The 13,826-nt window shown below is 39.1% G+C and overlaps 1 protein-coding gene across 2 annotated transcripts in view; it reads left to right on the forward strand.

Annotated features, from left to right (window-relative positions):
* srbd1 (S1 RNA binding domain 1) overlaps positions 1–13,826 on the forward strand; it is a 109,173-nt gene that overhangs the window by 83,928 nt on the left and 11,419 nt on the right. For both annotated transcript variants that reach the window (XR_013278486.1, XR_013278487.1), the window contains exon 21: positions 11,264–11,343. The gene's annotated coding sequence lies outside the window, so the exon portion shown is untranslated. The remainder of the gene's footprint in view (positions 1–11,263; positions 11,344–13,826) is intronic.

Genomic DNA, 13,826 nt, shown 5'->3' on the forward strand with positions numbered 1-13,826 from the left:
TTCTTTATTTTTGACATTTACTTTGTCAAATATTTGCAGTTTTTTGTCACTATTTTTTTTCATTGTCAAATATTTTTTGTAATTTATTGTTTTTTTTTATATATATAATTATTCAATATTTGTTGTTTATTAGTTAAATATGTTTTCCATTACAAACATTGCTATTTTTCTCTTATAGTTTTTTTTTTTTGACAATTTTTTTAATTACATTTTTCAAATTGTTGAGATGAAACCAATGCATTGATCACAATTCAAAGTTCTCATTATAATATCATAATACTCAAATAACAATCCTTGTATTTAATATGAGTTTTCCAACCGACCTTTGACTTGATTCATGTCAGCATCGTTGACAGGATTTTGCTTCCAAATGATGTCAGCAACTTTTATTTTTTTTGCGTGAGGGAAACACCCAAACCAAACCAAACCAAACCAAACCAAACCAAATGACTCCTGTTTGGTCGCTCACGCACACACATCCGAGCGCATCGGACCCGTGAGCGCGCTCGGGGTCACGTCCGCTCGCACAGAGCTCGTTTGTTTGTGCGCTCGCGAAGCTGACATCGGAAAGTCTGAACCGCTCGCTCGCTCGCTCGCTCGCTCGCTCGGCCTCCGTTTGCTGACTCGCCGCGTTTGATTTGTTTGACAGGGGAGAAAATTAGAACATCGGAACACGACAGGGAAAAGAAATGCGAACACGGCGAGCGAGCGAGCGAGAGGTCACGCTGAAGTGGCGTCGGCTCTTCCTGGCGTAAACAAGCGCATCTCGGCTGATGACGTGGTACGCTCATGCTTTGTCTACATTGTCGAAGCTTTCTTTTCCATATCTGCAGGCTTTCCTGCGGTCCGGATCGCTCGCTCGCTCGTATTTATTTACCCGCTCGGTTGTAGAGATCGTCTTCTCCGGGCCGGAGGTTATTTGGTTGTCCCGAACAAAAAAACCAAACAAAAAAAACCTCATCCTTTTGTTTTGTCTGAGAAGGACTTTGCAAGCGTAAACGTCCCGGTCGGAGCTGATGGTTGACTTGAAGGCGGCAAAACACTCGCTTGGCCCGGATTGACATGAAACCCGTCGGGGAGGAAACGGCAGAATTATCCGTCCGATATCGCCTTCATTCCGTCCATATTGATTCAAAGGATGTTTGCACGGCAACAACCAAAATCTTCTTTTGTTTTTTTGAACGTTACAGATGGCAACGTTGCCAAAAAAAAACAAACAATCTGCAGTAGAAAAGCCTCATGGCGACACAACCACACAAACAAAACCAAAAAAATGGAGGGGAAGCGGCAGTAAAACAGGCCACAACACAAAGTTGGGCTGAGGCAGGTCGAGAGTCGGAGTGTGACGATATATCGATATCGCAATATATCGTGACACTTTGTCTCCCGATAGATTATCGATACGTCTACGCCAGTATCGTGATATTTGTAGTTAATATGCAACCACTATAACGTCTCCATCGGACATGACTTATTGAGCAATTACTTGGTGGGCCACTAGGGGGGGCGCCTCATAAGAGTGGCGGGGAAATGGACAAAAGTCTTCAGGGGAAGAAGACTCATCAGCTTAGTTTTTTATTGTTATTATTATTATTACATATATTGTTTATTTTTACTTTTTATTATTACTATTTTTATTGATATTTTACGTTATGTCTTTATATATTATATTATGTATTTATATTTCTATTATTTTTATTATATTATGAATTATTTTTTATTATTATTTATTGATATTTATTTTATTTTTATTCATTATTTTATTATTATTATAATTATTATTATTTTATGATTAGTTTTATCGTAGATTATCGTGGATTTATTACCTGAAAAAAAATAACGAGAACAATAAAATAGAGATTGATGTACTGTGTTCCCAGTCTGGTTATTGTTTTCCAAATTAAAAACATATTTGCGAATGTCTTATTTGGATTAAACACAAAAAGGTAATCGGTCTTCTTTCATTTTGGACTTACAGAAATCTGTGAACAATTACGGTTGATACGCTGAAATCAGAAGATTTGGACCATTTGGAATAAAAAAAAATGTCTCCAAACGATTACTCGATTCTTAAAATAGTTGTCGATTTAATTTGATAATCGATGACTTGTCAAATAATTTTGAGAGCTCTACACACCACGAAATAATCGGTCAAGACAAAAACCTTCAATCGTGCCTTTACCGATTTTTTCATTTTTATTTTTTTTTCCACAAGCGAAAATGTTTGCACCAAAAGTGATCGTGAAGATTACTCGTGTCACTCGAACACCTCAAAAAGGAAAGAGAACTTTTGAAAACCAAAGGAAACGACACGGTCCGATTATCGTTCTCGCTGTTCGTATTTCCGCCGCACTTTTGGCTGCCATTTTGTGCCAAAGTTTCGAGCCAAACAAACGGACGCGTTTCAGCCAGCGTCAATATTATTTTTAGACGAAAAATGATAAGCGAGCGCCGCCGTTTGCCGCTTGAGCTCGTCGCTCATCGGTCGGGAAACGCAACCGATACGTTCGCTCGCGTTATTTGCTGAGGCGCAACCGCCGACGCTCACACAGAAACCATTTCATGATTTCATTTTTTTTTTTCAAGTATTTATTGATATAAGGGAATGGCGGGCTATATTATTAATGAATAAAGCGGACGACGTCTTTATTGGAGCATAAATATCAGACGCGGATGAAACCAGCGCCCGTGTTTGGTGAACTTTCGTCTCACAGGAGCAAAAAAAAAAAAAAAAAAAAAAAAGCAGACAACACTGATGCTTTTGTGCAGCGGCGGCTGACAGATTTAAGGACGGAGCAAAGGAAGGAGCCATCGGATCGAGCAAAAAAAAAAAAAAAAACGTGATGGGAAACGCTTGCTTGCCTTTGCCAGTTTGGCAAGTGGTGAAGTACGAATACTTTGGAAGTCGACTTCAGTGGATTCTTCACGAATCGCGACTTCACTTGAGTACAGTGGAGCCGTTGATTCCTTTGTGACAGAGCTTGTGATTCGATTTACTCAAATCAAAACCAAATTCCAAATCTGATTCTTCAACCCGACCAAATCTGATCTTCAAACCACCCAAATCCGATCTTCAGCACACACAAATCCGATCTTCAACCTGACCAAATCCGAACTTCAAGTCACCCAAATCCAATCTTCAACCCAACCAAATCCCACCAAAACAGATCTTCAACTCAACCAAAACCAATCTTCAACCCTACCAAATCCGATCTTCAACCTGACCAAATCCGAACTTCAAGTCACCCAAATCCGATCTTCAACCCAACCAAATCCGATCTTCAGCACACACAAATCCGATCTTCAACCTGACCAAATCCGAACTTCAAGTCACCCAAATCCAATCTTCAACCAAATCCAATCTTCAACCCCACCAAATCCGATCTTCAATCCACCCAAATCCACCCAAAACCGATCTTCAACTCAACCAAAACCAATCTTCAACCCTACCAAATCTGATCTTCAAACCACCCAAATCCGATCTTCAGCACACACAAATCCGATCTTCAACCCAACCAAATCCGATCTTCAAACCACCCAAATCCGATCTTCAGCACACACAAATCCGATCTTCAACCTGACCAAATCCGAACTTCAAGTCACCCAAATCCAATCTTCAACCAAATCCAATCTTCAACCCAACCAAATCCGATCTTCAATCCACCCAAATCCACCCAAAACCGATCTTCAACTCAACCAAAACCAATCTTCAACCCAACCAAATCTGTTTTTCAACACAACCAAATCCAATCTTCAATCCACCCAAATCTGATCTTCAACCCAACCAAATCTGATCTCAACACACCCAAATCTGATCTTCATCCCAACCAAATCTGATCTTCAACCCAACCAAATCTGATCTTCAACCCAACCAAATCCGATCTTCAACCCACCCGAATCTGCTGGCTCAAAATAATCCCCCAGTGAGTTGGTTCGATAAAACAATCCAGCATTTTTTAGGGGGGGTTGTATATTTATTTATTGACTTATTTATTAAACAAAAGCATCTCCACTTGAGTCCATCGCGTGAGTTACGTTTGCCACCTCCGGTCTTGGGGGGTTGGAATGCGCAACGGGTAGAAATCGAGCGTGCGTATCGGTGAGAATCGATGCGGCGCCTCTCTGCTAACAGGGCGTCTCGGGTGTCCTTGTCGATGGCTGATGCATTTGCGCGCCGCTTTGGGTTCAAACGCGCATTTTCTTTATACAGCACAAGACGCCCCTTCAGTAGCCCCCCACCCCCCCCCCCACCCCTTCACTCATTAATCATGTAACTCGATTACGGCTGGAGGTCGAAGCACCTTTCAGCTCATAGCGAAAAGTGCACGGCAAATTCTTTTTTTTTTTTTTTGGACAAAGTTTGTGAGTGAAGACGTGCAGACACGCTGATGTTTTTTTGCACCCGCTGTTGCGTCCCAGTTGCGCAATTAAGGGAAACTTTTATTGGGAAAATTGCTCTTAACTCATTCACTCGCTGCCATTTTTCACATTTCGCAATCCCGTTCACTTCCCGGCTGTTTTACTGGATTTGGACTGATTTTGCCAGGCCCACAGAATATTGTGTTCTATTGCTATAAAAGCATGGAACCTATCAAAAGAAAGATTAAAGTCTCTTCTTTCATCAGGAAAAAAAAGTATGTTTCTATCTGTTTCCGTTTTGCAGCAATTAGCATTAGAAGAGAGCTAAGTTTCATCAGTTTTGATCTCTTATACTCTGCTGCCACTTGCTGGCCGTTTGTGTAATAACTACCATTTCTGCAACCGTTCTTTGCAGTTGAGAGGCTGCATCAAAGCCTTCTGTATGCTCTAGCATATAAAAGAAGCAAAAAAACTTATAAATACGTCTTTGGGACACAACATTAAAAAACGTATTTATATGTTATTGGGAGCAAATGAGTTAAAAGTAGACAATGTTGTGTTGTTAGGGGCGACGACGATGTTTGACACAGAGCAACTCGTCATGCGATATTTTTGCAAATGACAGTTAGGGCTGGGTCTAAAATATCGATATCAAATCGATATTCCTTTTCATAGCCCAATATCAATTCATCATGAATCGATACTTTTAATACTCTTCGAATACTGTCAAAAGCGCATCAGATCACGTGCGGGGGGGAAAAAAAACGATAATCAGGCACGTCACATCTCGCGCGTGCAAAAAAAAAAGGAAAAAAAAAAGGAAATTGCCGTCCCAGCAAAAGTGGACGTTTGCGGTCACGGCTCGTCCGCCGCCGTTATGAAGACGTGAGGCATGTTTTGACTCGGGCTTAATTTAAGGGCGCCTCATCAGGACGCTGGCTGTGAAAGGCGTCGCGACAAGAGAGAGCTCTCGACGTCAAAGCGGCCGACCCGAGAACAATCCGCTCTTCATCGGCTCCAATCACCGATTGGTTCCGAAGCCGACGTTCGCGGCGGACGATCTCGTAAATCAACATTTCACAGAAGCGTCTTTCTTCTCGGAGGAGGAGGAGGCGTGTCAAACGTTCCGCTGTGATTTCACACGCGGAACGTCAACCCATGCTTGATTTGAAAAAACAAAAACAAAAAAGTGCGCGTTCGGGAGCAAACGTGAAGTCAGCGCCGTAAATCCGTCCCGGGAGCGGCTCGCAAACACGCTTTTGCAACACTGCGCTTTTTGTCCGCTTAATATTCGCAAATCATGCGCGATAAATTCCTTGCGCAATCGTAGTCTTGTTTGCACAATCAAAACGTTTTTTCATGTGAAATGTGACAACAGTTTCCTGTGTTTGTTTTATGTCCTCGACTTACGTCGGAGTTCCATTCCTACGCTCGCGATGTAACACGAATTTTGACTTGTGTCGAATTTCCCCATTAACTCGTTGACTGGCAGCCATTTTGACCGAAGCAATCGACCCCCCTTTCGCGACCTGGCTGGATTTTGACTGATTTTGCAAGTCCAACGGAATATTGTTTTTCTATTGCTATAAAAACATGGAAACTACTACAAGAAAGAGTAGAAGCTCTTTTTTTTCATCAGGAAAAAACAAAAAAAGTATAATTGTATCTGTTTCCGTTTTGCCGCAATTAGCATTAGAAATCAACTGGTGAAAACTGTGGCAAAAAGAGCTTGTTGCAACATGGCCCTGGCTGATCGCTTTACTGCCACCTACTGGTCGTTTTTTTTTTTTTTTGTAATAGCTACCACTGCTTTAAGCCGCCTATTCTGCATCAAAGACTTCTGTATGCTCTTGCATAAAAAAAAAAAAAAAAAAAATCGCTATGAATATGAAGTATGAATTAAACACCAATAACTGGTTATTAATAAAAGTAATTAGGTAAAAAAAAAAAAATTAAAATAATAATTTGGAATGCATTTTAATGCAAAATTAATTCATTTGCTCGTAAATACGTTTTTTTTAATGTAATGTCCCAAAGACGTATTTATACGTTTTTTTGTTTGTTTGTTTTTATGCTAGATCATACAGAAGGCTTTGACGCAGCCTCTCAACTGCAAAGAACGGTTGCAGAAATGGTAGTTATTACACAAACGGCCAGCAGGTGGCAGCAGAGCAAAGGAGATCAACCAGGGCCATGAGTTAAGTTACTGTAATTGATTGAGCAATTGATAGATCAATCGATATTTAATAGTGACAGCACTAAATTATATCATACTATATTCTATTGCTGTTGAAATAATTGAGTGATTTGAAGTTGTTTTGTCCGGCAAGACGACAACACCCGCGTTCCCGACCCGCATTTTCACAAGCAGACTTGTGAGCGAATTCCAGTGCTCGGTTACTGTCTCGTAAAGTGGGCCAGGAGCGTCTTTACTGGCCCATTCATCAAACAACACTCGCATGCACGTCCACCTTCAAACTCGGCGGGCCACAAGGAAGACTTTTCCTCCGAGTCGGATTCAGTGTTGTAAAGTTGCGTTCGAAGTAACGAATGCAAGAAATCTTGCAAAATGTTCATATTTTTGTTTTGTTTTTTTACCATTCCATCTTTTCCTTTTTCCTCCCGAGTGGTTTAAAAGAGTGATGAGTGGCGATTGGGAACCAAACTTGCTTCTGTGTCCAGTTGGAAAGCAAACACAAGGTGGCGGCAAGGTCGTTTGAGTTAACTCAAAAATAAATAAATAAATAAATAAATAAAATTCACAAAAAATCAAATAAAAACAAAAACGCTTTTTAACAAACAAAAACTGACACTACATTTATGTTTATTAAACTAACTAAAACTATAATTATAGCTAAAATATCCTTAATTTTAGTCTTTGGTAATGAATCGAATGCATGAGCCTTTGGGGATGATTTTTAAATATTATTTGAAGTACATTTATTTTGATATTAACCGGAATAAGGACCAAATCGCACCTTCAGATGACGTCGCTCCCGTTCTGTTTTTTTTAAAGGCACGCTTGACTTATTTAGCCATTTTTGGCAGTCAAACATTCATATCTTGCCTATAATAAATGTGATATTTTCATTATTTTTCATGTCCAATTAGTAGCTTTCAAAACACATTTTGCAACTTGTTGTCGACTGAAAATGACATCACAAGTGCTCAGGTAACCAATCACAGCTCAGCGTGTGAATGTCACATGACCAAACCTAGAAAAACAGGTGAGCTGTGATTGGTTACCTGAGCCCTTGTGATGTCATTTGAAAGGTACAAATTGTACATGAAAAATAATGAAAATATCACATTTATTATAGGCAAAATATGAATGTTTTGACTGCCAAAAATGGCTAAATAAGCAAAGTGTCCCTTTAAGTCAGAACACAGAAGACACTCGTCAAGAAATTGATGGAAGTGCTCTTAAATTCATGAGCAACGTAGCAATGCTAACTTTCCACGTGCGCTACAGAGACGAACGAGCAACCATCCATCGACTCCATCTTTCGCGTTAGGCCGGCCCACGTCCTTGCAACACGCACGCGCGCGCGCGCGGTCTTAAGTTTGAGGGTCCGGCTCGCAAAATTCCTGAGGCGGATCGTGTTTCCGGTTGCCATGGCGACCGAGCGCGGAGGCGCATCCGCGAATCATTGAGAAGCGTTCGCTCCAGAACGGAGGGCAGACTGATTGCTGTATAAGGTATCGTCTGAACACGCACGCACACACGCGCACTTTTTGCACTCGCGTCTTTGTGAGGAATCCTTTTCGTCAAATCAATGAAATCCTTTTTTTATGCCGCTAAGATGAACTTCAACCTGATTCGAAACTCGCATGACAACAATCTCCCGTCTTCTTCATAGCATTTGCACTTTTGGGGAAGGACGACGAGACCAAAGCATCGTCTGGTATAAAAATACGGCTCAATTTTCAAATCAAAACCCGATTCTTAACCTAAGACGCCCATCATGTGCCAACAATCGCCTGATTTTTTTCCTGTCTGTCTCTAGTGTTGTCTTTTTACAAAGAAAAACATCCATCAAGTTTTCAAGGTGAATCTAAATGTCGTTCTAAACTTGCCATCCAACATGTGACAACAATCGGCCGTGCTCTTTAGAAATCTGGGATTATTCGATTTAGGGTGGCAAAATAGAATCTTCTCAAGTAGAACGGTTTGCTGTCCTATATGCCACAACAATCGCCCGTATCCTTCTCGATCTTGTAGGATAAACTCAAAATTTGGAGCGGAAGCTAAATCTAATTTGTCGTTTGCCTCGTAAAGGTGACAACAATCTTCCCATTTTTCCATACACCTGGACTATGAAATATGCTGCAACTTTTCGACAAACAAACAGATATCTAGCGTAGCTAAATTTTAAGCTAAAGCTAAAAGTGGAACTTTACCTGTTACCTACATGTGACAACAATCTTCCCGTTTATTTTTTTTTATTTTATTTTTTTTTCATACACCTGGACTATGAAGTACTGTGCAACTTTTCTACAAACAGAAATCTAGCATAGCTAAATTTTAAGCTAAAGCTAAAACTGGAAACTTTACCTGTTACCTACATGTGACAACAATCTTCCCGTTTTTTTTTTTTTGTTTTTGTTTTTTTTCATACACCTGGACTATGAAGTACTGTGCAACTTTTCTACAAACAGAAATCTAGCATAGCTAAATTTGAAGCTAAAGCTAAAACTGGAACTTTACCTGTTACCTACATGTGACAACAATCTTCCCTTTTTTTTTCTTTTTTTTAATTTTCCATACACCTGGACTATGAAATAATGTGCAACTTTTCTACAAACAGAAATCTAGCTTAGCTAAATTTGAAGCTAAAGCTAAAATTGCAACTTTACCTGTTTACCTACATGTGACAACAATCTCCCATTTCTTCATATGCACAATCTTATTGGGCCGGGTGGCAAAATGGATGCATTCTCTTCCAAAAAAAAGCATCCAAACTCGGCTTAATTTTACAGTGAACCTAAACCAGACTCACATCTTTACATGTGACAACAATCGCCCACATTCTTTGTATGTCTGGGTTTTAAAGTGCTCTATAAATAAAGTTGACGGATGTAGAAAAAAAACGTCAACAGCCCAATTGGAACAGGAACCAACATTTTAAACAAAGAAAAGCATTCAATATTGATCTGAACGTGACCTAACCTACACGTGACAACAATCGGCCTTAAATGACATTCATGACGAAGACGTATCACCCAAATTTTCTTCCTTTTTGTCCGTCGAACGGAGCGATCTCTCCCTCTTGGCGGCGGTGTCATGTGACGTGGCCGCATGGAGCCAAGCGGATTAAAGCGATTGCAGCGCCGCATTTATTTTTCAGGGCCGCGGCGGAAACCCGAGACGCGCGCAGGTGTCTGGGAAAAAAAACGAGCGGACAGATGCCGGGCCCGTAAATCAAAACCAGCGTCCTCCGCTCCCTTTTCACCACTTGAAGTGAGCACGGACGCGTTTGCGAGACGATTATTGCGCTCGGAGGAGTTGTAAGCGCAATCGTTTGGAGCGGCAGGTGATTTGCGCTGAGGTCAGAGGTCGTCGCTTTGACTTGAGTGCATCAAGTGGCAGGCAACTTTCATGTCTTTTTTTTTTTTTTTTTTTTTTTCAGGACTTCCATGCGGTTTCTTTTCCTCGACCATTAAGAATATCTTAATAATCATATTTTTTTTTAAATTTGTAGCTACAAATCTATCAAACTTCTGTCCATGGCTAAAAAATAAATTTTGATTTTTTTTTTTTTTTCTTTCCCCAGTCAATCAGTACGATTTTAATCGATTTAAATCTAATAAACCCAGCAAACATTTATTTCAAGGTTTAATTTATTCAAAAACAATTACTGTGCAAAATGTTCATACAACAATCATGTATAATAATTCGAAATCAGTTTTGACGTAAACGTAACATTCAAAGTTAGCAATATTACAACTCACAATAACGTGCACAATGTAACATATGAACAACAACGTTTGATCATCCAGAAGACAAAATTCAGTTTCACGATTTAGCAAGTTTTCAACCATTTTCAAAACGACAATGAATGGAGTTAATTTGATTTATTGCGCAACCCTACTTGGTCTTTATGTTTCGTATGTATCATCCATCTTATGATGTCACTATTTCGAGGTTCCCTTCAAAATTTCAGGTTAGGGGCCACTGTGCTTCTAGTAAAAAAAAAAAAAAAAAAAGTCTGGTGCCGTGAGCAATACGCAAAAAGCCTCCGTGTTACTTCCTGGTTGGCTATGATGCAGGAACTTCCAAATATGGGCAAGCTTCCTTGCACTGGGATGCAACACTGGAACGTTTTGGGAAAAAATCAAATAAAAATAGCCCCTCCCTCACCAATCAGCATGAAACTGTTTATCGTAACATGCCTGAAATTGAATCCTAAGTCAGCCATTTTGATTTGAAGCCTCCATTTTGGGAAATTTCCATTCGCTTGTACTCGTCTAAATGAGCCTCAATCGCAAGCAGCTTTTTTTTTTTTTTTTTTTTTTTTTGGCATTTAATGTGGATGTATACCTTTGCACGATTTTGACGATTCGCGGTGAAAAACGGCGCATGAAGGCCCTTTTGCTTCTGCTTTCATAATTATATATCATACTTTGTAACCCAAAAAATGGAAGTTTTAGTGCTACACGACGTTTCTGCTCGGTCCAATCTGGCAAAACTCAACTCAACTTTATTTATAAAGCGCTTTAAGAACTCAATTTGTTGCTGTAGTTTTCATTGATTGTCATGAATACATAATTGTGTGCCTTGCAAGTTGAACCGCCACAATCTGGCCACTCAAACCTGTCACACATCATCAAGGGTGAGTCGTTTTGTTTTATACGCTTTGCATATTCAACATTTCTGACTCATTTTCATACTTGGATATTCAAGACTAATGGATGCCTTCAGCCCAGCGTGACGCTCGTCCGTCCACTTCTTCCAACATGAAACCTTCGTCACAACATCAAAGGGTGAGTAGTTATTGATTTATGAGTTTTTATACAATTGGAAACTTTGTTTGATTACATATGTATGGAAGTTAAGAATTTTTAAAATTGCCAAGTTTTGGGTGAAGACAGTTGGAATGTATGGTCAAGTGTATTGCATTCACTTGAGAGAAAAAAAAAACACCTTTGTTTTTCTGACTAATTTTTGGGGGAGCTTTGTTGTTGTTTTTTTTGTATTTTTAATATTTTCTGTTTTACTGAATATTTATTTCTGTCATAAAAAAATATTTTAAAAAAACAGGGAAAAAAATAGTCAGAAAAACAGAAAAAAAAATAATCAGGAAAAACAGGAGGAAAAAAAAATATATATATATATATATATATATATATATATATATATATTCCAAAATAAAACAGAAAAAAATACTAAAAAAATCAGAGCACCAACTTCTGTTTTTCAGAATATTTATTTATTTTTTTGAATATATTTTTTATGACAGAAAAAAAATATTCAGTAAAACAGAAAAAAAAAATATTCAGAAGAACAGAAAAATGAAAATTAAAAATACTCAAAAAAAAAAAAAAAAGCTCCCCAAAGAATTAGTCAGAAAAACTGGAGATTTTTTTTTTTTTGTTGTTTTTTTGTTTTGTTTGTTTGTTCAAGTGAATACTTCTGTAGGAAGATACTGATGCAGAATTTAAAAAAAAAAGTGAATTACAAACAAGTAATTTTTTTTTTTTTTGACTGAAAGTCATCAAAACTGTTAAGAAATAATTTTCAAATATTACATGCAATGCCATCATTTTCATGTCCGTCACATTCTGCTTTTTAGCTTGAAGCACTTGAAATGTTCTTACTCTGCTCACACGCACACGCACACACCAAGTGAAACCAGATCGCGCCCATCTATCATTGATGTAGTTTGTCTGGAGAGATTTAGTGTGTCCCTGAGAAACCTGATGTCAAAGGCAGCAAATAAGCGTGACTATGAAATGGGGATTTGCTTGAAACTTCACGCACACACACACACATGATGTATAGCGATAGCCGGTGCAGCAGTGAGCAGGCTCCCAAAGGTGGACCCCCCCCCCAAAAAAAAAAATAAAAAATATTACTGGCCGGCGCAGCCACTTGAAAAGCACCTCATAAATTAGCAACGTGACCACTTTTATTGTTTGGTGCCGGCAAATCCTGCTTTTGTCTCGCGCCTTGACATACAAGTCCAATTTTGCCCCTAACTCAAATCATCTCCCACCATTATATTACTGACTAAAAAGTACTACTTTCCTCTCCTGCATGCACGTGTGCATCATTTGCGTGTTGATTGCGCTCACGCGCGTTGGCCGCCTCGTCTGCATGTTGTTTTTGTCGCGCTTTTTTTTTTTTTTTTTTTTTAAATCTGTAATCAAATATGGCCGCTGCAGGTACACGGCTAAACCGTACAAAATGCGCACGCACGCACGCACACACGCGGAGGGGTTAGATGAGACGTTTGTATTGAGCAAACTGAGCTTCCCGGCAGGTGGTCCGCTCAATGTTATCTTCGTGACCTCTGTCCTGTGACACACAAACGCACACGCGCGCACACACGTGAAATATAACAGTCCCAAAAAAATTGCGAAAAAATCGTAGTAATATTAAAGAAAATAAATTGTATATCGTCATTTGTTTCATTATTTTGTGTTTTAGAATTGTTTCATGAATGATCATTTTATTCTAAGTGCATCCGCTCTATTTTCAATGAAGGTACTGTGATGCCCTGGCATGTGAGCAAGGAGAGCCACTGCTGAACTCATTCACTCATTTTCACAGACGCAATCGCCTTCACTCCCGACTTTTTACTGGATTTTGCAAGGCCCACAGGATGTTGTGTTTTATGGTATAAAAACATAGAACCTACCAAAAAAAAAAAAAAGATTAAAGTCTCTTCTTTCATCAGGGAAAAAAAAAAGTATATTTCTGTCTGTTTCCGTTTTGCAGCTGTTAGCATTAAAATACAGCTAAGTTTCATCAATATTCACATTCCTGGTGAAAACACTGGCAAAAAGAGCTTGTTGCAACATGGCTGATCTCGTTACTCTACTGACACCTACTGGTCGCTTTACGTTTTGCAGCATTTGAATATAGCTACATTTCATCATTGTGAGTAATTTAGGTTTTTGTTTTTGTTTTTTAACACAGCCCTGGTTGATCTCTTATACTCTGCTGCCACTTGCTGGCCGTTTTTGTAATTACTACCATTTCGTCAACCGTTCTTTGCAGTTGAGAGGCTGCATCAAAGTCTTCCGTATGCTCTAGCATTAAAAAAAAAAAAAAAAAAGTCTTTGGGACACTTAAACGTTTCAAATAGAACGTATTTATACGTGTTTGGGAGCAAATGAGTTGAAAAGGTTCATCTTGTCTTCAACTCTATACAGTGTTTGTTTTTTCTTTTTTTTTAAGACAAAAGGTTTTGTTTTCCTTGATTAGTCAGTCACGCACACATATAGAAAATGTAGCGAAGCTT

The sequence above is a fragment of the Festucalex cinctus genome, chromosome 14 (genome assembly GCF_051991245.1).
Source record: "Festucalex cinctus isolate MCC-2025b chromosome 14, RoL_Fcin_1.0, whole genome shotgun sequence".
Lineage (NCBI taxonomy): Eukaryota > Metazoa > Chordata > Actinopteri > Syngnathiformes > Syngnathidae > Festucalex > Festucalex cinctus.